The sequence below is a fragment of the Bubalus bubalis genome, chromosome 6 (assembly GCF_019923935.1).
Source record: "Bubalus bubalis isolate 160015118507 breed Murrah chromosome 6, NDDB_SH_1, whole genome shotgun sequence".
Lineage (NCBI taxonomy): Eukaryota > Metazoa > Chordata > Mammalia > Artiodactyla > Bovidae > Bubalus > Bubalus bubalis.
The window spans coordinates 105,223,697-105,246,609 of NC_059162.1; positions in this window are offsets into that span (position 1 = coordinate 105,223,697).

Here is a 22,913-nt window from a genome sequence, read left to right on the forward strand (position 1 = left end):
GCAGGGGTGTGCTGGGGATGTGGCTAGGGGTGGAGGTGGGGGCTCTGCAGGGAGTGGGGATGCAGGCAAGCAAATTCAGTCTTCTAAAATGACTGAAGAACAAAGTTGCTTCTGAAATGTTTAAGATATGGTCCCTTCATATGTAGAAACATGAATGCAAAAATATTAAGGGTAAGAGGGTGAGACCATTAAAACTGCTAATTGACAGGTGAGGAGGATGGTGTCCGATAGAGTGGAAACAGGTTGTATTACAGGTCCTTTACTTACTTCAAGGAAGTCGTATGTGGATTGTATTTTGTTTTCTTAATGATAATTTGGGGTTTTTTGGTTTGTCTGGTTGGTTGGTTTGGGGTTTTTTGTGGGGTTTTTTTTTTTTTTTTTTTTGGTGGCTAAGCTGGGTCTTTGTTGTGGCCCTCGGGCTCTCTAGATGGGGAACTGAAGCTGCTCCACGGCATGTGGCATCTTAGTTCCCCAATCAGGGATCAAACCCACCTCTCCTGCATTGGAAGGCAGATTCTTAACTACTGGCCCACCAGGGAAGTCCCTGGATGGCATCTTAAGCTTGGATTCTTAATCATTGCCTGAAATATCTTTTTAAGAGATTGCACTCTGGCAGCGAGCACTGAAATGGAAACCGACAAGAATAATAGCAACAGTGACGATAATAGCGGCTAACACTTACGCTTTTGGCGTAAGCTGGGTGCAGTGCTTACGACCTGACGTTATTAGTTTTTCTCTCTCAGCAGCTCCACGGGGGAGATGTGAAGTCTCTCTTCCATTCTCCCACCCCATCCTTCAAAGTCTTTGTAGGGAGGTGGGGTTGAAGCTTTTTTTGCTTTTGTTTTAAAAAAATGCCTGCATGTTGTCAGCCAGCGAAGTCAATGACAGTGGAGAGAGAAGGAAGTCAAAGAACTCCTTGACAGTGAACAGGGTGGGGTCTTGGGCACAGGTTGGGCTGGGGGTTGGGGGTTGGCAGGGATATTTTTAGTAGGCAGAGAGAAAAAAGAATATTAGTGAAGAAGCAGGTATGCTGGTAGATTTGGTGGCAGGAAGAAATAAATGGGCATCCCTTTCTGGTGCCTCATTAGTTCAATAAAATATGATGCAAAGTCATTAAATGTGAGGGGGGGGTGAGTGGAGATCGTAATAATGACTAATGCCCACTGAACACTAGACTTCAGGGACTGTTCTAGGCACTTTGTTGGTGTCAACTCATTTAATCCTTATAACAATTCGGGGAAAGTAAATATATTTGGAGCCCATTCTTCAGATGAGGAAATGGGACACAGAGATGTTAAATAACTTGCCTGAGGTCACCTAGCTACTACATGGGCAGACAGACAGTGGGTTTGAACCCAGGCGACTCTGGTTCGATTCTTGGGTCAGGAAGATCCACTGGAGAAGGGATAGGCTACCCACTCCAGTATTCTTGGGCTTCCCTTGTGGATCAGCTGGTAAAGAATCTGCCTGCAGTGCAGAAGACCTGGATTCGATCCCTGGGTTGGGAAGATCCGCTGGAGAAGGGAAAGGCTACCCACTCCAGTGTTCTGGCCTGGAGAATATAGCCCATGGGGTCACAAAGAATTGGACTAGACTGAGTGACTTTCTGCAACTTCAGACGCCATTTCCCTGATTTTTGTGTTGTCTTGGAAGGCCAGCGGCATGCTGACTAGTGAACTGTGAATTTCTGGGTGGTATTGAGTGTTTTTTAAAGTGAAATGAGTTGTTAAAAATGAAGTTCTGACTTGGCAACAAGATAGAATAGATGTGAAACCAGCTGCCACAAGATACAGCAGATGTGAAACCCCAGGTGAGGGGGCAAATCGCTCTCTGGAGATCTACAAGAAAATGGTCTGACTCTTCTAGACCTCCTTGATTGAATCCTCAGCCAGACCAAGGAGCTCAAAAGGGAGCAGACAGTGAGAGGAAGAGCCCAGAGAAGGGAACTCTTTGGAGAAAAGTTGCTGATGATAAGGTGAGAAATTCCTCTTTCCGTTTGGGTGGTCAGGTGAGAGGCTGCTAACTTGGAACCCAAGTCTATTGAAGAGGCTTCAAAGTGCCCACCAGGACAGCTCTGAGTCATGTTCCCTGAGCTGGAAGCAAAGAGGCCTGAGAACACCTGGAAAAGCTACAGTAGACTGTGGACGTGGAAATCTGGAGGCCAGAGGAGGGCTGTTTTGCTGCGTTGGTCAGGGCATTCTGCTGCACGGGGACCTATCTCATTCCTGGAATGTGCCCTGACAAGGGTTACACATGCTTCTTGTGGGCCAGGAGCTAGAGAAGGAGCTGGCGTGCTGTTTTCTCAGGTCCTGTCCAACAGGGGTGTCTGGAAGGGGTGGAGAGACCTTGGCCGACAGAGGCTAAGAAATGGCATTTGATGACAGGGCTGAGGAGGGACTCGTAAGCAGCCAGGTAGAGCAGAGGTGCCTTCCTCTGAGTCAGGCTTACGCAATGGGAAGCCTCCAAATAACCATCACACAGCACAACCCATGAGAGCACTGGCTTTCTTCCTTTACATGAGCCAACCAAAGTGCCAACTGGCACCAGAGGGCTTGAAACCATACCTCAAGGGTACCAGTTCACATACTACTTTCCTTCCTCCTCTGGCCTTCCACTTTGGTGGGTCCCAAACCGTGGTTAATGACTAGGGGAGGAGATGAGCAGGAAGGGAGGAGGGAGCAGAGTGATGAAGCTGTTCCCACGTGGGGAAGGTGGGAGGGCTCAACACTGAGCCATGTCTGGATATTCTTATCACTGAGGCAAGACTGTTTGGGTTGACTTACATGACTGTAAGGCTGTTTACTTCCTAACAGAAGAAAAGTGAGGGAAGGAGGTTACTCCAGAAATGAATGTTAAAAGGATGAAAGTGAAAGTTGCTCAGTCGTGTCTGACTCTTTGCGACCCCCTGGAATAGTCCATGGAATTCTCCCGGCCAGAATATTGGAGTGGGTAGCTGTCCCTTCCAGGGGATCTTCCCAACCCAGGTCTCCTGCACTGCAGGCGATGCTTTACCAGCTGAGCCACCAGGGAAGCCCAAATATTACGGGTAAGAGAATGAGATCATTGTGCATGTGCTGCCACTTCAGTCGTGTCCAGCTCTTTGCAACCTCATGGACTGTAGCCCGCCAGGCTCCTCTGTCCATGGGATTCTCCAGGCATGAATACTGGAGTGGGTTGCCATTTCCTTCTCCAGGGGATCTTCCTGACCCAGGGATCAAACCAGCATCTCTTTCATTAGCAGGTGGGTTCTTTACCACTAGCGCCACCTGGGAAGCCCGGTGTTAAAAGGATGATAAGAGACAAAAATACAATTAGTTTGATCATATCATGAGTGGTGCATGTTCAGAGTACCTGTCTAGTCAGGAGATTAATGTGAAGGCAGTCAGTGTTGTGTGACTTTATTCCAGCAACAATCAGCTTCTGAGTATAGGCCCAGGGTCAGAGTTGGGGTTATCAATGGTTTGGGGTTTTCTAGGTTAGTATGATGGATGGAGAGAGGGGAGAGTGTTGAAGCTGTCTGCAGATATCTACGATGATGGAAAAGTGGAAAGTGGAGATAGGAGGGGAGAGACAGAGAGTGGAAAGTAATGGGTCTCAGGTCCTAGGAGACCCCAGTGGGGTTGAAGAATTATTGGCCTGTAAGTACCAGAGAACATGAACTTGAAAGACAGGAAGTGGTGGTCAGTGATGTTAAGTAATTTCTGTGAAGTCATAAAGCCACCAAGAGGGGAAATGGCAGCCTTCCGTCATTTAGACTGGTAGTCCCCAACTCCTGCTCATTGTTTCTGAATTATTGGGAACACTTGGAATAAATCTCCTTCTTCATAATATTCCCTCCTGGAAACTATGGTGTCAGCTTGAAAGAATACTATTTTCTGCCACAGTTTCCCCCTTGCTTTCTACAGTCTCTCTAGGAAATAGCTCCTAGATCCTCCCATACTCTCCCTTCCCTGAGTTTGGTCTCCATCACTCCATGACTGAAACACTGAGTTTCTTACTATTATCTACTGCTGCCACATACTTTCTATTAATAATTCTATTAATAATGTCTCTGCAAATTTTTTCACCTGAAATATCCAGCTTTATTTTATACCTGGTATAAAACTTTAGATGATTCCCTATTCACTGCTTCAAGTCATAGACATCTACCTAATTTTCTAGGCCATCCACACTTTCTCCTGCTATTATGCAGAGCTTTCCAAGAAATCTGAGTTCCAGTTACTCATAGAAGATGAATAAAGGGAATCATGCTCTACATGATCTCATCGATGTCCTCAAAAATAACAATTCTTATTGAAGTTCTGGCATGCTCAGAGTGACGCATAGAGTGCTGGCCAACCTGGGCCAGCTCCCAGAGAGGACAAGCATTTGCAGTCCACACAGAGGGGCCCATGGAGAAGAAATGAGCAGGCCAGCCTTTCCCATCAGATCACCTGGCACAGGACCTGCACTCACTCCTTAAATGCGTGAATGGCTTTCAATGCAGGAACATTTACTAAATCTATCCATCCAATTAGATGGCTAAGGACAAGTCATGGTTGAATTTAAGTCAATTTGAATGGGTAAGTGAAGCTTTGGAAATTTAAAAACAAGTGAGGAAAGTGGCTTCAAGGATTCTGTGGCTAGAAGGTTAACAAAATTTGGAATGAGATGAGTATCAAGATCATACAAATTCATTTTGAGGATTGCAATTCATTTAACTATAAAAATATGACTAAATTAAGTAAAGATTGGCTCTGTATCCCAATTGTTAGTGGAGAGGCACTAACAATTATATTCAGAACTGGTGGAGAGGGAGATTGAGAGGCTGGGAAAGAGGGCTAGCTACCTAGTTCTACCAAAGCTACCTTCTTTGCACCAAATTCCTCTACTTATACAGTTAAAAAAAGAACTAGTTTTATGTATAAATACAAAACAATAACATACATATAAATAATAAATATAAAATAAACACAAAATAAAAACTTTATATATAAATTAAACAAGGTCCTACTGTTGAGCACACAGTGGCACGGTCAATATCTTGTAATAGCCTATAATGGAAAAAAGTCTGAAAAAGAATGTAAATATATATATATATGATTGAATCACTTTGTTGTACACCAGAAACTACAACACTGTAAATTAACTATACTTCAATTTTAAAAAGAATTTATTCAATGCTTATTTTTGACAGTCTTTGAAATAAGCAATGGTCCTCCTTTATTTTTCTTTATTGAGTTATAATCAACATACATGGTTATATTAGTTTCAGGTATACAGCATAATGATTCAATATTTGTATATATTATAAAATGATTATCACAAGACTACAAAGTTTTTTTTCTTGTGATGAGAACTTTCAGGATTTATTCTCTTAATAATTTTCAAATCTGCAATACAGTGTATTATTAACTATAGTCACCATGCTGTACATGACTTATTTACGTTATACTGGAAGTTGTACTTTTTGACCTCCTTTACCCATTTTGCCCCCTACACCTCTGGCAGCTACCAGTTTGTTCTCTCTGGCTATGAACTTGGTTTTTTATGTTGTTGTTTTGTTCTTTGGCCATACTGCACAGGAGGTGGCATCTTAGTTTCCTGATCTGGGACTGAACTCATGCCCCTTACAGCAGAAGCAGAGTCCTAACCATTCGACTGCCAGCGAATTCACAAGATTTCCTTCTTTTTATGGCTGAATAATATTCTGGTGTGTGTGTGTGAGCACACGTGTATGCTCATGCGTGCATCACATTTTCTTTATCTGTTTATCCAGGGAGGGACATTTAGGTTGCTTCCATATCTTGGCTATTATAAGTAATGCTGCAATAAACATGGGGGTGTAGATATCTTTCTGAGTTAGCATTTTCCTTTTCCTCAGATAAATACCCAGAAGTGGAATTGCTGGATCATATGATAGCTCTATTTTTAATTTTTTGATGAAACTTCATACTGTTTTCCATAGTGGCTATACCAATTAAGCCATGGTCAACCTTAATGTTTGAGCAAAAGAACTTGCAATCAGAATTCTGGATGGTGTAGGGCTACACACAAGAAGCCCATCAAGGATTACCAGGAGCTACACTCTTAGAGATTACTTAGCAGCAGGGTAGCCCTGGCCTGAGAGATGTTACTCATTTCTAATTCTAAGGCTCAGTATGTAGGTAAAAGGCAGAAAAATAAATCAAAAGTAAAGATGACAATTATAATCACTTGAGGGTAACATTTCTGAGATTTGGGAAATAAGGATGGTGGTAGAGGAGAAAAGTAACTCCCTAAGTGCAACCTGATAGCCATTCCAGAGCTTAGGCATTAATTTGAAAAGCCTTAACACAAACTGTGGTGTTGGAGAAGACTCTTGAGAGTCCCTTGGACTGCAAGGAGACCCAACCAGTCCATTCTAAAGGAAATCAGCCCTGGGTGTTCTTTGGAAGGGATGATGCTAAAGCTGAAACTCCAGTACTTTGGCCACCTCATGCAAAGAGTTGACTCATTGGAAAAGACTCTGATGCTGGGAGGGATTGGGGGCGGGAGGAGAAGGGGACGACAGAGGATGAGATGGCTGGATGGCATCACCTACTCGATGGACGCGAGTTTGAGTGAACTCCAGGAGTTGGTGATGGACAGGGAGGCCTGGCGTGCTGCGATTCATGGGGTTGCAAAGAGTCGGACACGACTGAGCGACTGAACTGAACTGAACTGAACACAAACCAAGACTTTAATGAAAATAACAATTTCCTATTTAAGAGGAAATCGTAATTGGGAGAAAGGTTTCATAAAGTTGATTCAGCTGCTTATGGGTGAATTTGTCAAATATGCTTTGGTGTTCCAGAGACCCAGGTCAGCAGAAAGAATCAGAGAATGTAAAAGGAATAGTTTGTCCTTATTCCCCGTAACTGATAACCTACAGACTGATCATATTAGTTGCTTAATAGTAGATTATTAAAATAAAGGCTTAGGCTGCAAGGCTATATTGTACAGCATATATTTTATAATAAATATGAATGGAATATAACCTATAAAAATATTGAATCACTATGTTGTACACCTGAAACTATTATATAAATCAATTGTACTTCAATTAAAAATAATAATAAAGTTAAATATAACTCTCCTAAAAATAAATAAATAACTGTTTATTTGTTAGGGTACAGTGGACCCTCCAAAAGAGTGACTCTCCTCTATCCCTGCCCCCAAATTTCTCACCTTTAGTCCCAGACAAGTTTGCTGACAAAGCACTTGGTGAGGAGGCTTCTCCTGACCTCCTGGCTTCTCCTGGCTTGTTTCTTGAAGAGACCTCATCCTCAACTGTTTGCTGATTTCAGGGATGCCAGGTGTTAAATGTCTTAAAATGTCATCAGAACAGGATGGACAGCACGGTAGCTCTGTCCTTGACAAACGCTCAATCTTCCTGATCTCTTTGCCCCTCCTCAGCCTGTTTTCTGAAGTAGACACCTGCTCCTTATTGAATTCCATGGACTGTCTCTGACAACGTATCAGAGCCCCATATAAAGGTTTCTATAGAGAGCCTGGGAGTGGGGGCTCAGAGCCTGTGGGCTCACTCACTCCTATGGTACCATGTCCGAAAAGGGGGTGTACATATTACTTGCAGAGCAAAGTGTTCCAGAACCAGAAACATACTTTCAGTGAGGAACTGCTAAGTGAAAATTTATTTTTATATTCTTTAAACAGTACTTGTCCACATATTCGATTGGCTCTGAGTAAGGGCGATCAGAGATGGCTTTAACAACTCAAATTGCAGAGCCCTCTTCTTGTGCGGTTCCTTTACTCCTCTTAATCATGACCTCAGGAAACTGTCAGCATCAGGACCTTAACAGGATGTTCCAGACCCCACTTTGCCATGACTGAGACTCTGAATCAGCCAACTTCGAGGAAGCCCAGATTCCATTTAGAAAAGGACAATAAAGTACAGCAGTTCCAAAAACCTGGAACTTAGATGCTTAGTCAGGCCTTCTCACAGAAATGCTGAATCTCAGCCTCCTGGAGTGGTACCCAAGATAACTATATTTTTAACAAGCTGCAGTTGATTCTGATGCCCACACACATTTGGAAATCACTGATACAGATTCAGATTAGGCTATAAATTGCATGTTTATACCATTCCATATGACTATTTACAGTAAATAAGCTGATGCCAGAGACAGCACAAATTATTTCAGTGACAGACTGAATTTATGCTGATGTTCCTAATTTAATCATCATTGCTCTAAGGACAACTTAACCAGTATCTTACTTAACTACAGAAATTTCTCAATCTGTCTTTTTCCATATATAATAGACTCATACCAGACTCCCCTTATCAAGTTGTATATTCCCATACCAAACCATGTTTAAAGCTTTAGAAATAACATCATTTAAAAGCTGAGTTGTGGCTGCTTGTCCCCATTACTTTTCATTTGTGGTCATCACCTATCTCATCTTGGGTGATGTCAGAGAATCCTTTGTTAATATTTCTTTTGGCAGCTGATGTGCATTTTTAAGTTTCTTAGATTTTACCTCCTACTTCAATCAATTTATTGGTATAAATTTCTGTATTCAGTAGGTTCAGCACACTAGTAAAATGCCACCTAAGATTTTGTTTCTTTTTCTTAACCTTATGCAAACACTCCATAGAGCAGTAATTGTCCAACTTTGGTATACATAATAATCACCTACAAGGGGAGGAGGAGCTTTTATAAATGCAAATCCTTGGTCCCCACACCTGTAGACTGATTAGATATGGTTGAAGCCCAATAAGATGATTATATACACTGAAGTTTTCATGCACAAAATACTAAGGTATTATTTACACTTAAATGAAGCAGGGCAAAGGCTAATAGTTTTGCAAAGAGAATGCACTGGTCATATCAAACACTCTCTTCCAACAACACAAGAGAGACTCTACACATGGACAGCACCAGATGGTCAACACCGAAATCAGATTGATTATATTCTTTGCAGCCAAAGATGGAGAATCTCCATTCAGTCAGCAAAAACAAGATCAGGAGCTGACTTTGGCTCAGATCATGAACTCCTTATTGCCAAATTCAGACTTAAATTGAAGAAAGTAGGGAAACCACTAAGCCATTCAGGTATGACCTAAATCAAATCCCTTACAATTATACAGTGGAAGTGATAAATAGATTAAAGGGATTAGATCTGATAGACAGAGTTCTATGCACGGAGGTTCACAAATTGCACAGGAGAAGGTGATCAAAACTGTCCCCAGGAAAAAGAAATGCATAAATGCAAAATGGCTGTCTGAGGAGGCCTTACAAATAGGTGAGAAAAGAAGAGACGTGAAAGGCAAAGGAGAAAAAGAAAGACATACTCATCTGAATGCAGAGTTCCAAAGAATATTAAGGAGAGAGAAGAAAACCTTCCTAAGTGATCAAGGCAAATAAACAGAGGAAAACAAAAGAATGGAAAAGACTAGAGACCACTTCAAGAAAATTAGATATACCAAGGGAATATTTTATGCAAAGATGGGCACAATAAAGAACAGAAATGGTATGAACCTAACAGAAGCAGAAGATATTAAGAAGAGGTGGCAAGAATACACAGAACTATACAAAAAAGATCTTAATGACCCAGATAACCATGATGGTGCAATCACTCACCTAGAGCCAGACATCTTGGAGTGCAAAGTCAAGTGGGCCTTAGGAAGCATCACTATGAACAAAGCTAGTGGAGGTGATGGAATTCCAGTTGAGCTATTTCAAACCCTAAAAGATGATGCTGTGAAAGTGCTGCACTCAAAATGCCAGCAAATTTGGAAAACTCAGCAGTGGCCACAGGACTGGAAAAGGTCAGTTTTCATTCCAATCCCAAACAAAGGCAGTGCCAAAGAATGCTCAAACTACCACACAATTGCACTCATCTCACACCCTAACAAAGTAATGCTCAAAATTCTCTAAGCTAGGCTTCAACAGTACATGAACTGAGAACTTCCAAATGTTCAAGCTGGATTTAGAAAAGGCAGAGGAACCAGAGATCAAATTGCAAACATTTGTTGGATTATCGAGAAAGCAAGAGAGTTCCAGAAAAACATCTACTGCTTCATTGACTACGCCAAACCTTTTGACTGTGTGGATCACAACAAACTACGGAAAATTCTGAATGAGATGGGAATACCAGACCACCTTACCTGCCTCCTGAGAAATCTGTATTCAGGTCAGGAAACAACAGTTAGAACCAGACATGGAATAACGGACTAGTTCAAAATTGTGAAAGGAGTACATCAAGGCTATATATTATCATCCTGCTTAAAGTCTATTCAGAGTACATCATGTGAAATGCCAGGCTGGCTGAAGCACAAGCTGAAATCAAGACTGCCAGGAGAAATATCAATAACCTCAGATATGCAAGTGACACCACCCTTATAGCAGAAAGCAAAGAGTAACTAAAGAGCCTCTTGATGAAAGTGAAAGAGGAAAGTGAAAATCTGGCTTAAAACTCAACATTGAAAAAACTAACATCATGGCATCCAGTGCCATCACTTCATGGCAAATAGATGGGGAAACAAGGGAAACAGTGAAAGAGATTTTATTTTCTTGGGCTCCCAAATCACTACAGATGGTGACTACAGTCATGAAATTTAAAGACGCTTGCTCCTTGGCAGAAAAGCTATGACAAACCTAGACAGTATGTTATAAAGCAGAGACATTACTTTGCCAACAAAGGTCTGTCTAGTAAAGCTATGGTTTTTCCAGTGGTCATGCATGGATGTGAGAGTTGGACCACAAATAAAGCTGAGAGCCAAAGAATTGATGCTTTTGAACTGTGGTGTTGGAGAAGACTCTTGAGTCCCTTGAACTGCAAGGAGATCAAAGCAGTCAATCTTAAAGGAAATCAGTCCTGAATATTCATTGGAAGGACTGATGCTGAAGCTGAAGCTCCAATATTTTGGCCACGTGATGCACAGAGCCGACTCTTTAGAAATAAGACCCTGATGCTGGGAAAGATCAAAGGCAGGAGGCGATGGGGATGACAGAGGATGAGATGGTTGGATGGCATCACCGACTCAATGGATATGAGTTTGAGCAAGCTGCAGGAGATGGTGAAGGACAGGGAAGCCTGGCGTGCTGCAGTCCATGGGATTGCAAAGAGTTGGACACGACTGAGCAACTGAACATCACACTCACCTTGGGTAATTCCAATATAGGTGATCTGCAAACCACACTGTAAGAAACAAGAATACTCACCTAAGAGATGTAAAAGTGGAAAGTTCACAAACATAAAGGCAAGATTTTAGATATCATTACCCTGGAAAAGAAGCACTGTGGACCTACCCCCATGATTATTTGTATTCTTGGCAGAATCTTGTACCACTGGACAAGTCATGATATGAACCCGACTCTTTGTGAGGTTTTTTTCATTCTCCTTATGGGTCCATGGTGTCCCATAGAAATAATTCTTTTCAGCGTTCTCTTTATTGCTTCTTCATAAACAGAACCTTAAGGTGACAGCTTCTGTATCTTGTAACATTAAAAAGCTTGACAAATAACATTTTCATTTAAATTTCACTTAGGCTATTAGTATGGTTTATTTCTTACATGCAACTTCATTATGAGTGTATCTCCATTATGAGTATATTCATTATGTATGTTCATTATGAATATAAATTCATTATGTGTAACTTCATTATGAGTGTTGAAGTTTTGGGTGAGCTCTTCCCCTCTCCACAATTGTCATATTTGTAATAGGTGCCTCTGCTGCATGTCTGTAACTCACAGTTTTGACAGTCCTTATTATCACATTGATTATAAAGGATTTCTCTTCCGTGTAGATTCTAATAAAGGTATTTCCTTTCTGACTGAAGTCCATATCACACTCATTAATATCAATTTTCCCTTGTGTGGTTTCTCAGATGAATATGAAGTGTTGACGCCTCAGAGGAGCCTTACTGCACTCATCACATTTATAGAGTCTCTCTCCCTATGGGCCCTCTCTCAAATGCCAAGTTTCACACTCCTAAAATTCTTACCACGCATACCACATCAATATACTTTCTCTCCTGAATGGGAATGGAGGGCATAATGGAGAAGAGTGGAGCATCTGGCGAAGCCCTTACTGTGCTCATCATGTGGATATGGTTTCTCTCCCATGTGGACTCTGAAGATGTCTAAGGCAGGCAGCTCTTCAATAACTCTCACCACCTTTACGTTCTTCATAGGGTTTCCCTCCTCCACAGACATTTTCATGATTGCAAATATTTTTCTACTGGCTGATACCCTCAACCCACTCAGACCATTTACAAGGCCCTTCTACTACGTGAACTCCAAGATTGTCAAAAGCTTTAGGCTCCCAGGTGGTGCTAGTGGTAAAAAACCTGCCCGCCAATGCAGGAATCACAGGCAATGCAGGTTTGATCCTTGGGTTGGAAGATTCCCTGGAGGAGGAAACGGCAACCCACTCCAGTATTCTTGTCTGGGAAATCCCATGCAAAGAGAAGCCTACGGTCCATGGGATCGCAAAGAGTCAGACACGACTGTGCACACACACACAATCACACAATCATCTAAAATGGGTGTACAGTAGGAAGCTTCTGACTTGGCTGCCATATTCATGCCTCCAGGTAAGTAATCACAGCCTTGGATAATCCCTTCGTCTGGAGTTCGGGCTGGACCTTGCTTCTAACAAGTAGAATAAGAAATACTAACAATGTTAATTTCCCTTTCATTTGCTTAAACTGAAATGGTTATGAATTAGGGTTGTTATTATACTTCTGTGACTAGGTTACAGAAGATTTCTGCCTTTCTGGTCATTTCTTTCTGGCTCTCCTTGTGTTTAGTTGTGCAACCATCACAACCTAATTTTAGGACATTTTTATCCACCCACCCCTCTCAAGTAACTCCACACCATTAGCAGTAAATCCTCTTTTCCGCTTTTAGCCCTGAGCAACCACTGATTTACATTCTGTCTCTTCAAACTTGCCTATTTTAAGCATTTTATATAACTTGAATCAAGCAATATGTGATATTTTGTGACTGACTTCTTTCACTTGGCATATTTTCAAGGTCCATCCATGTCGTTACATGTGTCAGTACTTTATTTCTTTTTATAGCTGAATAATAGTTTCCAGGTGGCTCAGATGGTAAAGAATCTGCCTGCAATATGAGAGACCCAGGTTCAATCCCTGGGTTGGGAAGATCCCGTGGAGAAGGGCATGGCAACCCACTCCATTATTCTTGCCTGGAGAATTCCACGGACAGAGGAGCCTGGGCTATAGTCCCTGGGGTTGCAAAGAGTCAGACATGACTGAGCAACTTAACAACAAAGTGATTTGGTGTGATTCCGATCCGATCCGATCCGATCAGTTGCTCAGTCGTGTCCAACTCTTTGCGACCCCATGAATCGCAGCACGCCAGGCCTCCCTGTCCATCACCAACTCCCGGAGTTCACTCAGACTCATGTCCATCGAGTCAGTGATGCCATCCAGCCATCTCATCCTCTGTCATCCCCTTCTCCTCCTGCCCACAATCCCTCCCAGCATCAGAGTCTTTTCCAATGAGTCAACTCGTCGCATGAGGTGGCCAAAGTACTGGAGTTTCAGCTTTAGCATCATTCCTTCCAAAGAAACCCAGGGCTGATCTCCTTCAGAATGGACTGGTTGGATCTCCTTGCAGTCCAAGGGACTCTCAAGAGTCTTCTCCAACACCACAGTTCAAAAGCATCAATTCTTCAGCACTCAGCCTTCTTCACAGTCCAACTCTCACATCCATACATGACCACAGGAAAAACCATAGCCTTGATTAGACGGACCTTTGTTGGCAAAGTAATGTCTCTGCTTTTGAATATGCTATCTAGGTTGGTCATAACTTTCCTTCCAAGGAGTAAGCGTCTTTTAATTTCATGGCTGCAGTCACCATCTGCAGTGATTTTGGAGCCCAGAAAAATAAAATCTGACACTGTTTCCACTGTTTCCCCATCTATTTCCCATGAAGTGATGGGACCAGATGCCATGATCTTCGTTTTCTGAAAAGTTTAAGCCAACTTTTTCACTCTCCACTTTCACTTTCCTCAAGAGGCTTTTGAGTTCCTCTTCACTTTCTGCCATAAGGGTGGTGTCATCTGCATATCTGAGGTTATTGATATTTCTCCCGGCAATCTTGATTCCAGCTTGTGTTTCTTCCAGTCCAGCGTTTCTCATGATGTACTCTGCATATAGGCTAAATAAACAGGGTGACAATATACAGCCTTGACATACTCCTTTTCCCATTTGGAACCAGTCTGTTGTTCCATGTCCAGTTCTAACTGTTGCTTCCTGACCTGCATACAAATTTCTCAAGAGGCAGATCAGGTGGTCTGGTATTCCCATCTCTTTCCGAATTTTCCACAGTTTATTGTGATCCACACAGTCAAAGGCTTTGGCATAGTCAATAAAGCAGAAATAGATGTTTTTCTGGAACTCTCTTGCTCTTTCCATGATCCAGCGGATGTTGGCAATTTGATCTCGGGGTTCCTCTGCCTTTTCTAAAACCAGCTTGAACATCAGGAAGTTCACAGTTCACATATTGCTGAAGCCTGCCTTGGAGAATTTTGAGCTTTACTAGCGTGTGAGATGAGTGCAATTGTGCGGTAGTTTGAGCATTCTTTGGCATTACCTTTCTTTGGGATTGGAATGAAAACTGACCTTTTCCAGTCCTGTGGCCACTGCTGAGTTTTCCAAATTTGCTGGCATATTGAGTACAGCACTTTCACAGCATCATCTTTCAGGATTTGGAATAGCTCAACTGGAATTCTATCACCTCCACTAGCTCTGTTCGTAGTGATGCTTTCTAAGGCCCACTTGACTTCACATTCCAGGATGTCTGGCTCTAGGTCAATCATCACACCATTGTGATTATCTGGGTCGTGAAGATCTTTTTTGTACAGTTCTTCTGTGTATTCTTGCCATCTCTTCTTAATATCTTCTGCTTCTGTTAGGTCCATACCATTTCTGTCCTTTATCGAGCCCATCTTTGCATGAAATGTTCCCTTGGTATCTCTGATTTTCTTGAAGAGATCTCTAGTCTTTCCCATTCTGTTGTTTTCCTCTATTTCTTTGCATTGATCGCTGAAGAAGGCTTTCTTATCTCTTCTTGCTATTCTTTGGAACTCTGCATTCAGATGTTTATATCTTTCCTTTTCTCCTTTGCTTTTCACTTCTCTTTTTTTCACACCTATTTGTAAGGCCTCCCCAGACAGCCATTTTGCTTTTTTGCATTTCTTTTCCATGGGGATGGTCTTGATCCCTGTCTCCTGTACAATGTCACGAACCTCATTCCATAGTTCATCAGGCACTCTATCTATCAGATCTAGGCCCTTAAATCTATTTCTCACTTCACTGTATAATCATAAGGGATTTGATTTAGGTCATACCTGAATGGTCTAGTGGTTTTCCCTACTTTCTTCAATTCAAGTCTGAATTTGGCTATAAGCAGCTCATGGTCTGAGCCACAGTCAGCTCCTGGTCTTGTTTTTGCTGAGTGTATAGAGCTTCTCCATCTTTGGCTGCACCTAAGTTTAATTAGCACATAGAATGAAAACTCTGTAAAACAAAGTTTCACTTAGATCTGATGGATATTCAGAAAATCACTCTCATTCACATGTCTTTGCTCATCATCACCCTGCAAGAATGCTAATGAGGGTAAACAATCCCAACCTCACATATTTAATCGAAAAACTTATGCTTCCAAGAGAAAACCTGATTTTGTGAATATAGGTTTAAGCTCAACACTGTATCTAAGCTTCACAAAAATGTCTGAAGAAAGAGCTTACGGACTCTACAAAAATTTCACTTAAAATCATTGTGCATTTTTAAAGGGAATACACAGAATGTATGTAATGTCGAATTATAAGAGTTGCTGAGTACTTCAAGGAAGCAGACAAGATCTTCAAAATAGCTTGGTATAATACCTATGCTGCTGCTAAGTCACTTCAGTCGTGTCCGACTCCAGCGACCCCATGGTCAGCAGCCCACCAGGCTCCCCCGTCCCTGGGATCCTCCAGGCAAGAACACTGGAGTGGGTTGCCATTTCCTTCTCCAACGCATGAAAGTGAAAAGTGAAAGTGAAGTCGCTCAGTCGTCCGACCCTCAGAGACCCCATGGACTGCAGCCTTCCAGGCTCCTCAATCCATGGGATTTTCCAGGCAAGAGTACTGGAGTGGGGTGCCATTGCCTTCTCCAATGATACCTATGCTAGTCACCTGGAAATTTCCAAACATGTCTGAGATATCTCTGAATCGATTTCCTAAACAAAAAAGTAATGACTGATTTTAACAATAATATTGACAATTTAATCAATAATATTGATTTTTAAGAATCTTCTTCCAGAAGTGTTGCAAAATATTTTAACACCTAGTTTTTAAAAACTAGGTACTCCAGTTATATGCTGCTTCAGCTAGGCTCACTTCTACTTATGAAGTTGCTCCAGCAAAATAGGATGGCTTTTATTTATGACTATCTACTTGGAGAAATGCCTCTTTCCATGTACTAAGTGCTAGGATTAATACAGAACACAGCTGCTTCCTTTCTTCATTGTTTGGTTAATCAGGATCAAATACATACACACACATGCACACACGTATTTTCCATAGAGACAAAAACATATTACATGATGTGCTCAGCTGAGCAGAGCAGAAGACTTCATAACCGTCCCTGACTATTATTTAAGAGGAGGCTCAAGAAGGTTCAGGCTCAGGAACAACTGCTGCAACTATTTGCAAGTGCCCCAAAATGGTTAGAGATCAAGTTCATACTGCTGACCTTCATTTCCATAAGAAACCATATTATTTCTCTTACAGTTGGCAGTTCTGTATATGGTGATTTTAGGTTTTGAAGAGACAATGATGGTGTTTACCAAAGATATTAATAGATATACTTTTAGAAGGGGTTAAGTTTTATTTATATATGTTTTATTTTAGTAAAATATACATAACATAAAATTTACTGTACTTAAACCATTTTTAAGTGTATGATTCATTGGTATTAAGTATGTTCACAATGTTGTACAACCATTACAACAGATATAAATCAGTATAATATGAATAGCACATATGTCAAATCTATAGATATACAAATTTCTAAAGCAGTGCAGATATTTGTATAATTGGTGTGAACATCACAAATCAGGGGGCAGAGTAGATATGCAATTACAGCCAGTTTGATGCATAATTATTCAATTTTTTCATAACTTCCTCAATTTTACTGTACAGTAAAGTTGTCTATAGCTCAAAATTTTCCATAATTGTTTCCAAAAAATTAGTAATATCACTTATAGAACATGAATTTCAGACGTGCTCTTCCACATTTATTCAACTGATAGGGTTTTTCTTATAATGAATTCTTTGCTGCTTTAGTAAAAGGCTAATTTTAAGTTTTCCCACATTTACAAAGCTCTCTTGTTTTTATGACTTCTTTGATGGATAACAAGATATGTCTTCTGGTTAAAAGATTTCTCACATGTGCTGCCTTTATTTTGTTGCTCTATGTGAGTTATGTTAAAGAAGATGTGAGCTCCTGATGAAGGCTTTGCCATATTCAGTGCACCTGTGAGGTTTCTTGCCTGTGTGAATTCTCTGATGCAAGCTCAGCACTGACGAGTCCGCAAAGGCTTTGCCACATTGTCTCCCTTGGTACAGTTTCTTGCCAGTATGGATTCTGGAGTGTTTAGGGATGATCTGTACTTGAATGTTTTCCCACATTCCTTATATTCATATGAGTTCTTGGGTGTGTGAGATTTCATATGTTCAATTTCATATGTTCATATGTGTGAGATTTCATATGTTCAGTAAGGCCAGGTGAGTAATTTCCTGCACTGACCACATTCGTAAGGCTTCTCTCCAGTGTGAACTCTCTGTTGGATCTTGAGCTGGGTTTCATGCATAAACACTTTCCCACAATCACTGCACACAAAGGGTCTCCCTCCACAATGAATTTTTTTGATGAGCTGTAAGATGTCCCTTTTTGGAGAAGGCAAAGGCACCCCACTCTAGTACTCTTGCCTGGAAAATCCCATGGACGGAGGAGCCTGGTAGGCTGCGGTCCATGGGGTCGCTAAGAGTCAGATACAACTGAGCGACTTCACTTTCACTTTTCACTTTCATGCATTGGAAAAGAAAATGGCAACCCACTCCAGTGTTCTTGCCTGGAGAATCCCAGGGATGGGGGAGCCTGGTGGGCTGCCATCTGTGGGGTCGCACAGAGTCGGACACAACTGAAGTGACTTAGCAGCAGCAGCAAGATGTCCCTTTTATACAGTTCATGAGGTTCTCATGGCAAGTACACTGGGGTGGTTTGCCATTCCCTCCTCCAGTGGATCACATTTTGTCAGAACTCTCTGCTATGACCCATCTGTCTTGGGTGGCCCTGCACAGCATGACTCATAGCTTCATTGAGTTACATAAGCCCCTTCGCCACGACAAGGCAGTGATCCATGAAGGGGATTGGAATGCAAAAGTAGGCAGTCAAGATATACCTGGAGTAACAGGCAAGTTTGGCCTTGGGGAACAAAATGAAGCAGGGCAAAGGTTAACTGAATTCTGCCAAGAGAATACACTAGTCATAGCAAATACCCTTTTTCAATAACACAAGAAATAACTTTACACATGGACATCACCAAAATCAAACTGATTACATTCTTTGTACCTGAAGATGGAGAAGCTGTGTACAGTCAGCAAAAACAAGACCTGGAGCTGATTGTGGCTCAGATCATCAGCTTCTCATAGCAAAATTCATGCTTAACCTAAAGAAAACTGGGAAAAACAATAGGCCAGCCAGGTATGACTTAAATCAAATCCTGTTTGAATTTGCAGTAGAGGTAACGAATAGATTCAAGGGGCTAGATCTAGTTAACAGTGAGCCTGAAGAACAATGGATGAAGTCCATAACACTGTACAGGAGCAGTGAACAAAACCATCCCAAAGAAAAGGAAGAGCAGGATAGCAAAGTGGTCATCTGAGGAGGCTTTACAAATAGCGGAAGAACAAAAAGAAGTGAAAAACAAGGGAGAGAGGGAAAGGTACATCCAATTACATGCAGAGTTCCAAAACGAAACTAGAAGAGACAAGAAGGCCTTCTTCAATGAACAGTGCTTAATAATAGAAGAAAACAACAAAAAGGCAAAGACTAGAGATTCTCTTCAGGAAAACTGTAAACTTCAAGGGAGCATTCCACCCAAAGAGGGGCACAATAAAGGATAAAAATGGTAGAGACCTAGTAGATGCTGAAGAGATTGAGATGGAAAGAATACAGGGAAGAACTGTATAAAAAAAGATCTTAATGAACTGGATTACTACAATGGTGTGGTTAGTCACCTAGAGCCAGACATTCTGGAGTACCAGGTCAAGTGGGTCTTAAGAAACTCTGCTGTTAATAAAGCTAGTGGATGGAATGAAATTCCAGCAGAACTATTTCAATCCCTAAAGGATGATGCCATCAAGGTTTTATATTCATTATGTCAGCAAATCTGGAAGACCCAGCAGTGGCCACAGGACTGGAAAAGGTCAATCCTCATCCCAATCCCCAAGAAGGGTAATACCAAAGAATGTGCTAACCATTGGACAATTGCACTCATCTCCCATGATAGTAAGGTCATGCTTAAAATCTTGCATTCTAGGGTTCAGCAAAATGTGACATCAAGAACTTCCAGATGTCCAAGCTGGGTTTAGAAAAGGAAGAGGAATTAGAGATCAAATTGCCAACATTTGCTGGCTTATAGAGAAAGCAAGGGAACTTCGGAAAAACATCTATCTCTGTTTCATTGACTATGCCAAAGCCTTTGTGTGGATCATGACAAACTGTGGAAAGCTCCCAGAGAGATGAGAATAGCAGACCATCTTACTTGTCTCCTGAGAAACCTGTATGCAGGTCAAGAAGCAACAGTAAGAACCCCGTATGGAACAACTGATTGGTTCAAGATTGAGAAAGGAGTATGACAGGGCTGTCTACTGTCACCCTATTTAATCTATACACTCAGCGCATCATGAGAAATGTCGGGCTGGATGAGTTACAAGCTGGAATCAAGATAGGCGGGAGAAACATCAACAACCTCAGATATGCGGATGATACATACCACTCTAATGGCACAAAGTGAAGAGGAACTAAAGAGTCTCTTGATGAGGGTGAAGAAGGGGAGTGAAAGAGCCTGCTTAAGACTAAATATTAAAAACACTAAGATCATGGCATCCACCCCCATCACTGCATGGCAAATAGAAGGGGAAAAGGTGGAAGTAGTGACAGATTTCCTCTTCTTGGGCTCCAACATCTCTGCAGACATTGATTGCAGCCATGAAATCAGAAGACAATTGCTTCTTGGCAGGAAAGCAATGACAAACCTAGACAGCATATTGAAAAGCAGAGACATTACTTTGCCGTCAAAGGTCCATGTATAGTCAAGGCAATGGTCTTCCCAGTGGTCACATACAGTTGTGAGAGCTGAACCATAAAGAAGTCAGAACACTAAAGAATTGATGCCTTCAAACTATGGTACTGGAGAAGACTCCTGAAAGTCCCTTGGACTGCAAGGAGATCAAACCAGTCAATCCTAAAGGAAATCAACCCTGAATACTCATTGGAAGGACTGATGCTTGAAGCTGAAGCTCCAATACTTTGGCCACCTGATAAGAAGAGCCAACTCACTGGAAAGACACTGATGCTGGGAAAGATTGAGGGCAGGAGGAGAAGGGAACAGCAGAGGATGAAACTGTTGGATGGCATCACTGACTCAATCGACATAAGTTTGAGTAGTCTCTGAGAGAGTGAAGGAAGGGAAGCCTGGCACGCTGCAGCCCATGGGGTTGCAAAGAGCTGGACATGAGTTAGTGACTGAATGACAACAAAAAAATAAGAGACCATTGTTTCTTCCTCATTGTGGGTGAGTTTAACATATTTTCAGTTAATATTATTGATATGCTTTTGTTTCTACCTTTTTTTTTTGGTCAGGGGGACTTTCTATTTATCATGCCTTTTTTCTGCAACTTTCACCTTTCCTGCTTTGTTGGATTTATGAAGTTTTCATTATTCCTCTTTTCAGATTTTTAAGTTATACACTTTATTTATGTTCTTCTAGTTACCATTACATTTTTTCACCTTATAAGGCCTTATCCTTTTTCAGAACTCAAGGACTCCTAATTTCAGATCTCCCTTTTTCCACATTCTGTTTTCTTCTTTTCATTATCCTTTTCATATTTAATTCTTAAAAATTACCATGTAGGATATAAACAGAAAAAATGGAGCAGATTCACTGGCGGAAAAAAGGCCCTAAAAGAGAAAGAAAGGATTTTTCAGTGATCTTTTTATAAAGTTAAACAAGAAAGAAAACCTCAATGTATGACAAACTCTTGGAGGTGGGAAAAATTGAGGGGTTTCTCCCTTAGACTGTGTATGGCTGTTTCAGCCAGAGAATACGGAGTAGGGAGTTCTGGGAATCTGAGATGTTCGGATGGAGCTGAGCATTCTTTTGGTTTTCTTCTTGTCAAAATCTTGTACAGCCTGACAATGAGGTCAGTGACAAAAGCTTTCAAGGCGGCAGTTTATATTTGTCTAGTATTGGAAATATATTTTTAACTTGCTTATTGTATTCTTTCTTTCACTTATGCTGCTGCTGCTGCTGCTAAGTCCCTTCAGTATGGAAGGGAGCAAGTTAGAGAACCTAGATCACAAGCTTCCTGATGTATTACAATTAAAACTCCCTTATTTTAGGGACTTTTCTGGTGGTCCAGTGGCTAATGTTCCATGTTCCCAAGGCAAGGGGCCCGGGTTCAATCCCTGGTCAGGGAATTAGATCTCACATGCCACAACTAAAGATTCCTTATTTTATTCACAGATCTTTACACACTTCTTGCCACATTTTTACACATTTCTTGCCTACACAGCTGCTCTTCCAAGGGGACCTCATGTCATGCTGACAATAGAGCTCTGGGCTGCTGCTGCCAAGTCACCTCAGTCGTGCCCGACTCCGCACCACCCCATAGACGGCAGCCCATCAGGCTCTTCCGTCCCTGGGATTCTCCAGGCAAGAACACTGGAGTGGGTTGCCATTTCCTTCTCCAGTGCATGAAGGTGAAAAGTCAAAGTGAAGTCGCTCACTACTTCCTCTTAAAATGTGTCCTCCTATAGTCTTAAGTAATTTGGAGTTTCTCAGATGAGAAGCATGGGCATGGGAAGGGGAGATAGGATGGGAAGGGGAAGCACTAAGCAGGGCAAAATGAGGATTTCATGTAGGAAATGAGAAAACTGTTAAGTTGAAAAAAGGCAAATTCCATGACTATAACTACTTAAAGAATTCCCAGTACTTCCCTGGTGGTCCAATGGTTAAGACTCTGCACTTCCACTGCAGGGGGTACTGGTTTGATCCTGGGTGGGGAACTAAGATCCCTCATGCCATGTGGCCAAAAACAGAATTCCCTGTGTGGCTGGCAAACTGGTTCTGAAGACAGTTCCAAAATAAGGTAACAGAGATTTAGGGAACTTGAAAGAGTGTAAACAATATGTAGTCTCCTAAAATAACTGGCAAACTGTTAAAGAAAAAAAGGTATTTGATGACATTTGTTAAAGATGACAAATGACAAGGCAGACTTTCTTCAGGACCAGTGTGATAGGCAGAGGGACCACTGCAATGGGGTTTTAGTCAGGCTCAACTCTGAATATACTGTGGACAAGTGGGTATTTACAGCCAAGGAGTAGGGTAGGGGTCAGTGAATGGAAAATTATTAAGAGAAAACATTTGGGAAAAGAAGGGAAAACATTAGGGGTAAAGGAGGGTTCTGGCTAAATCATCCTTACAGGATTCTTGCCGAAACAGGCCAGGGTAATCAGACATTACCTGAAGGATGATGGAGGATGAGAAATCTGATCAGACACTCAGGGTGGAGAGTTCTGTTTAAAATGACTAGCAGGGTTCTTGCTAAAAATAGATTTTTTAAGGAAGCGTGCAGGTGAGCCTCAG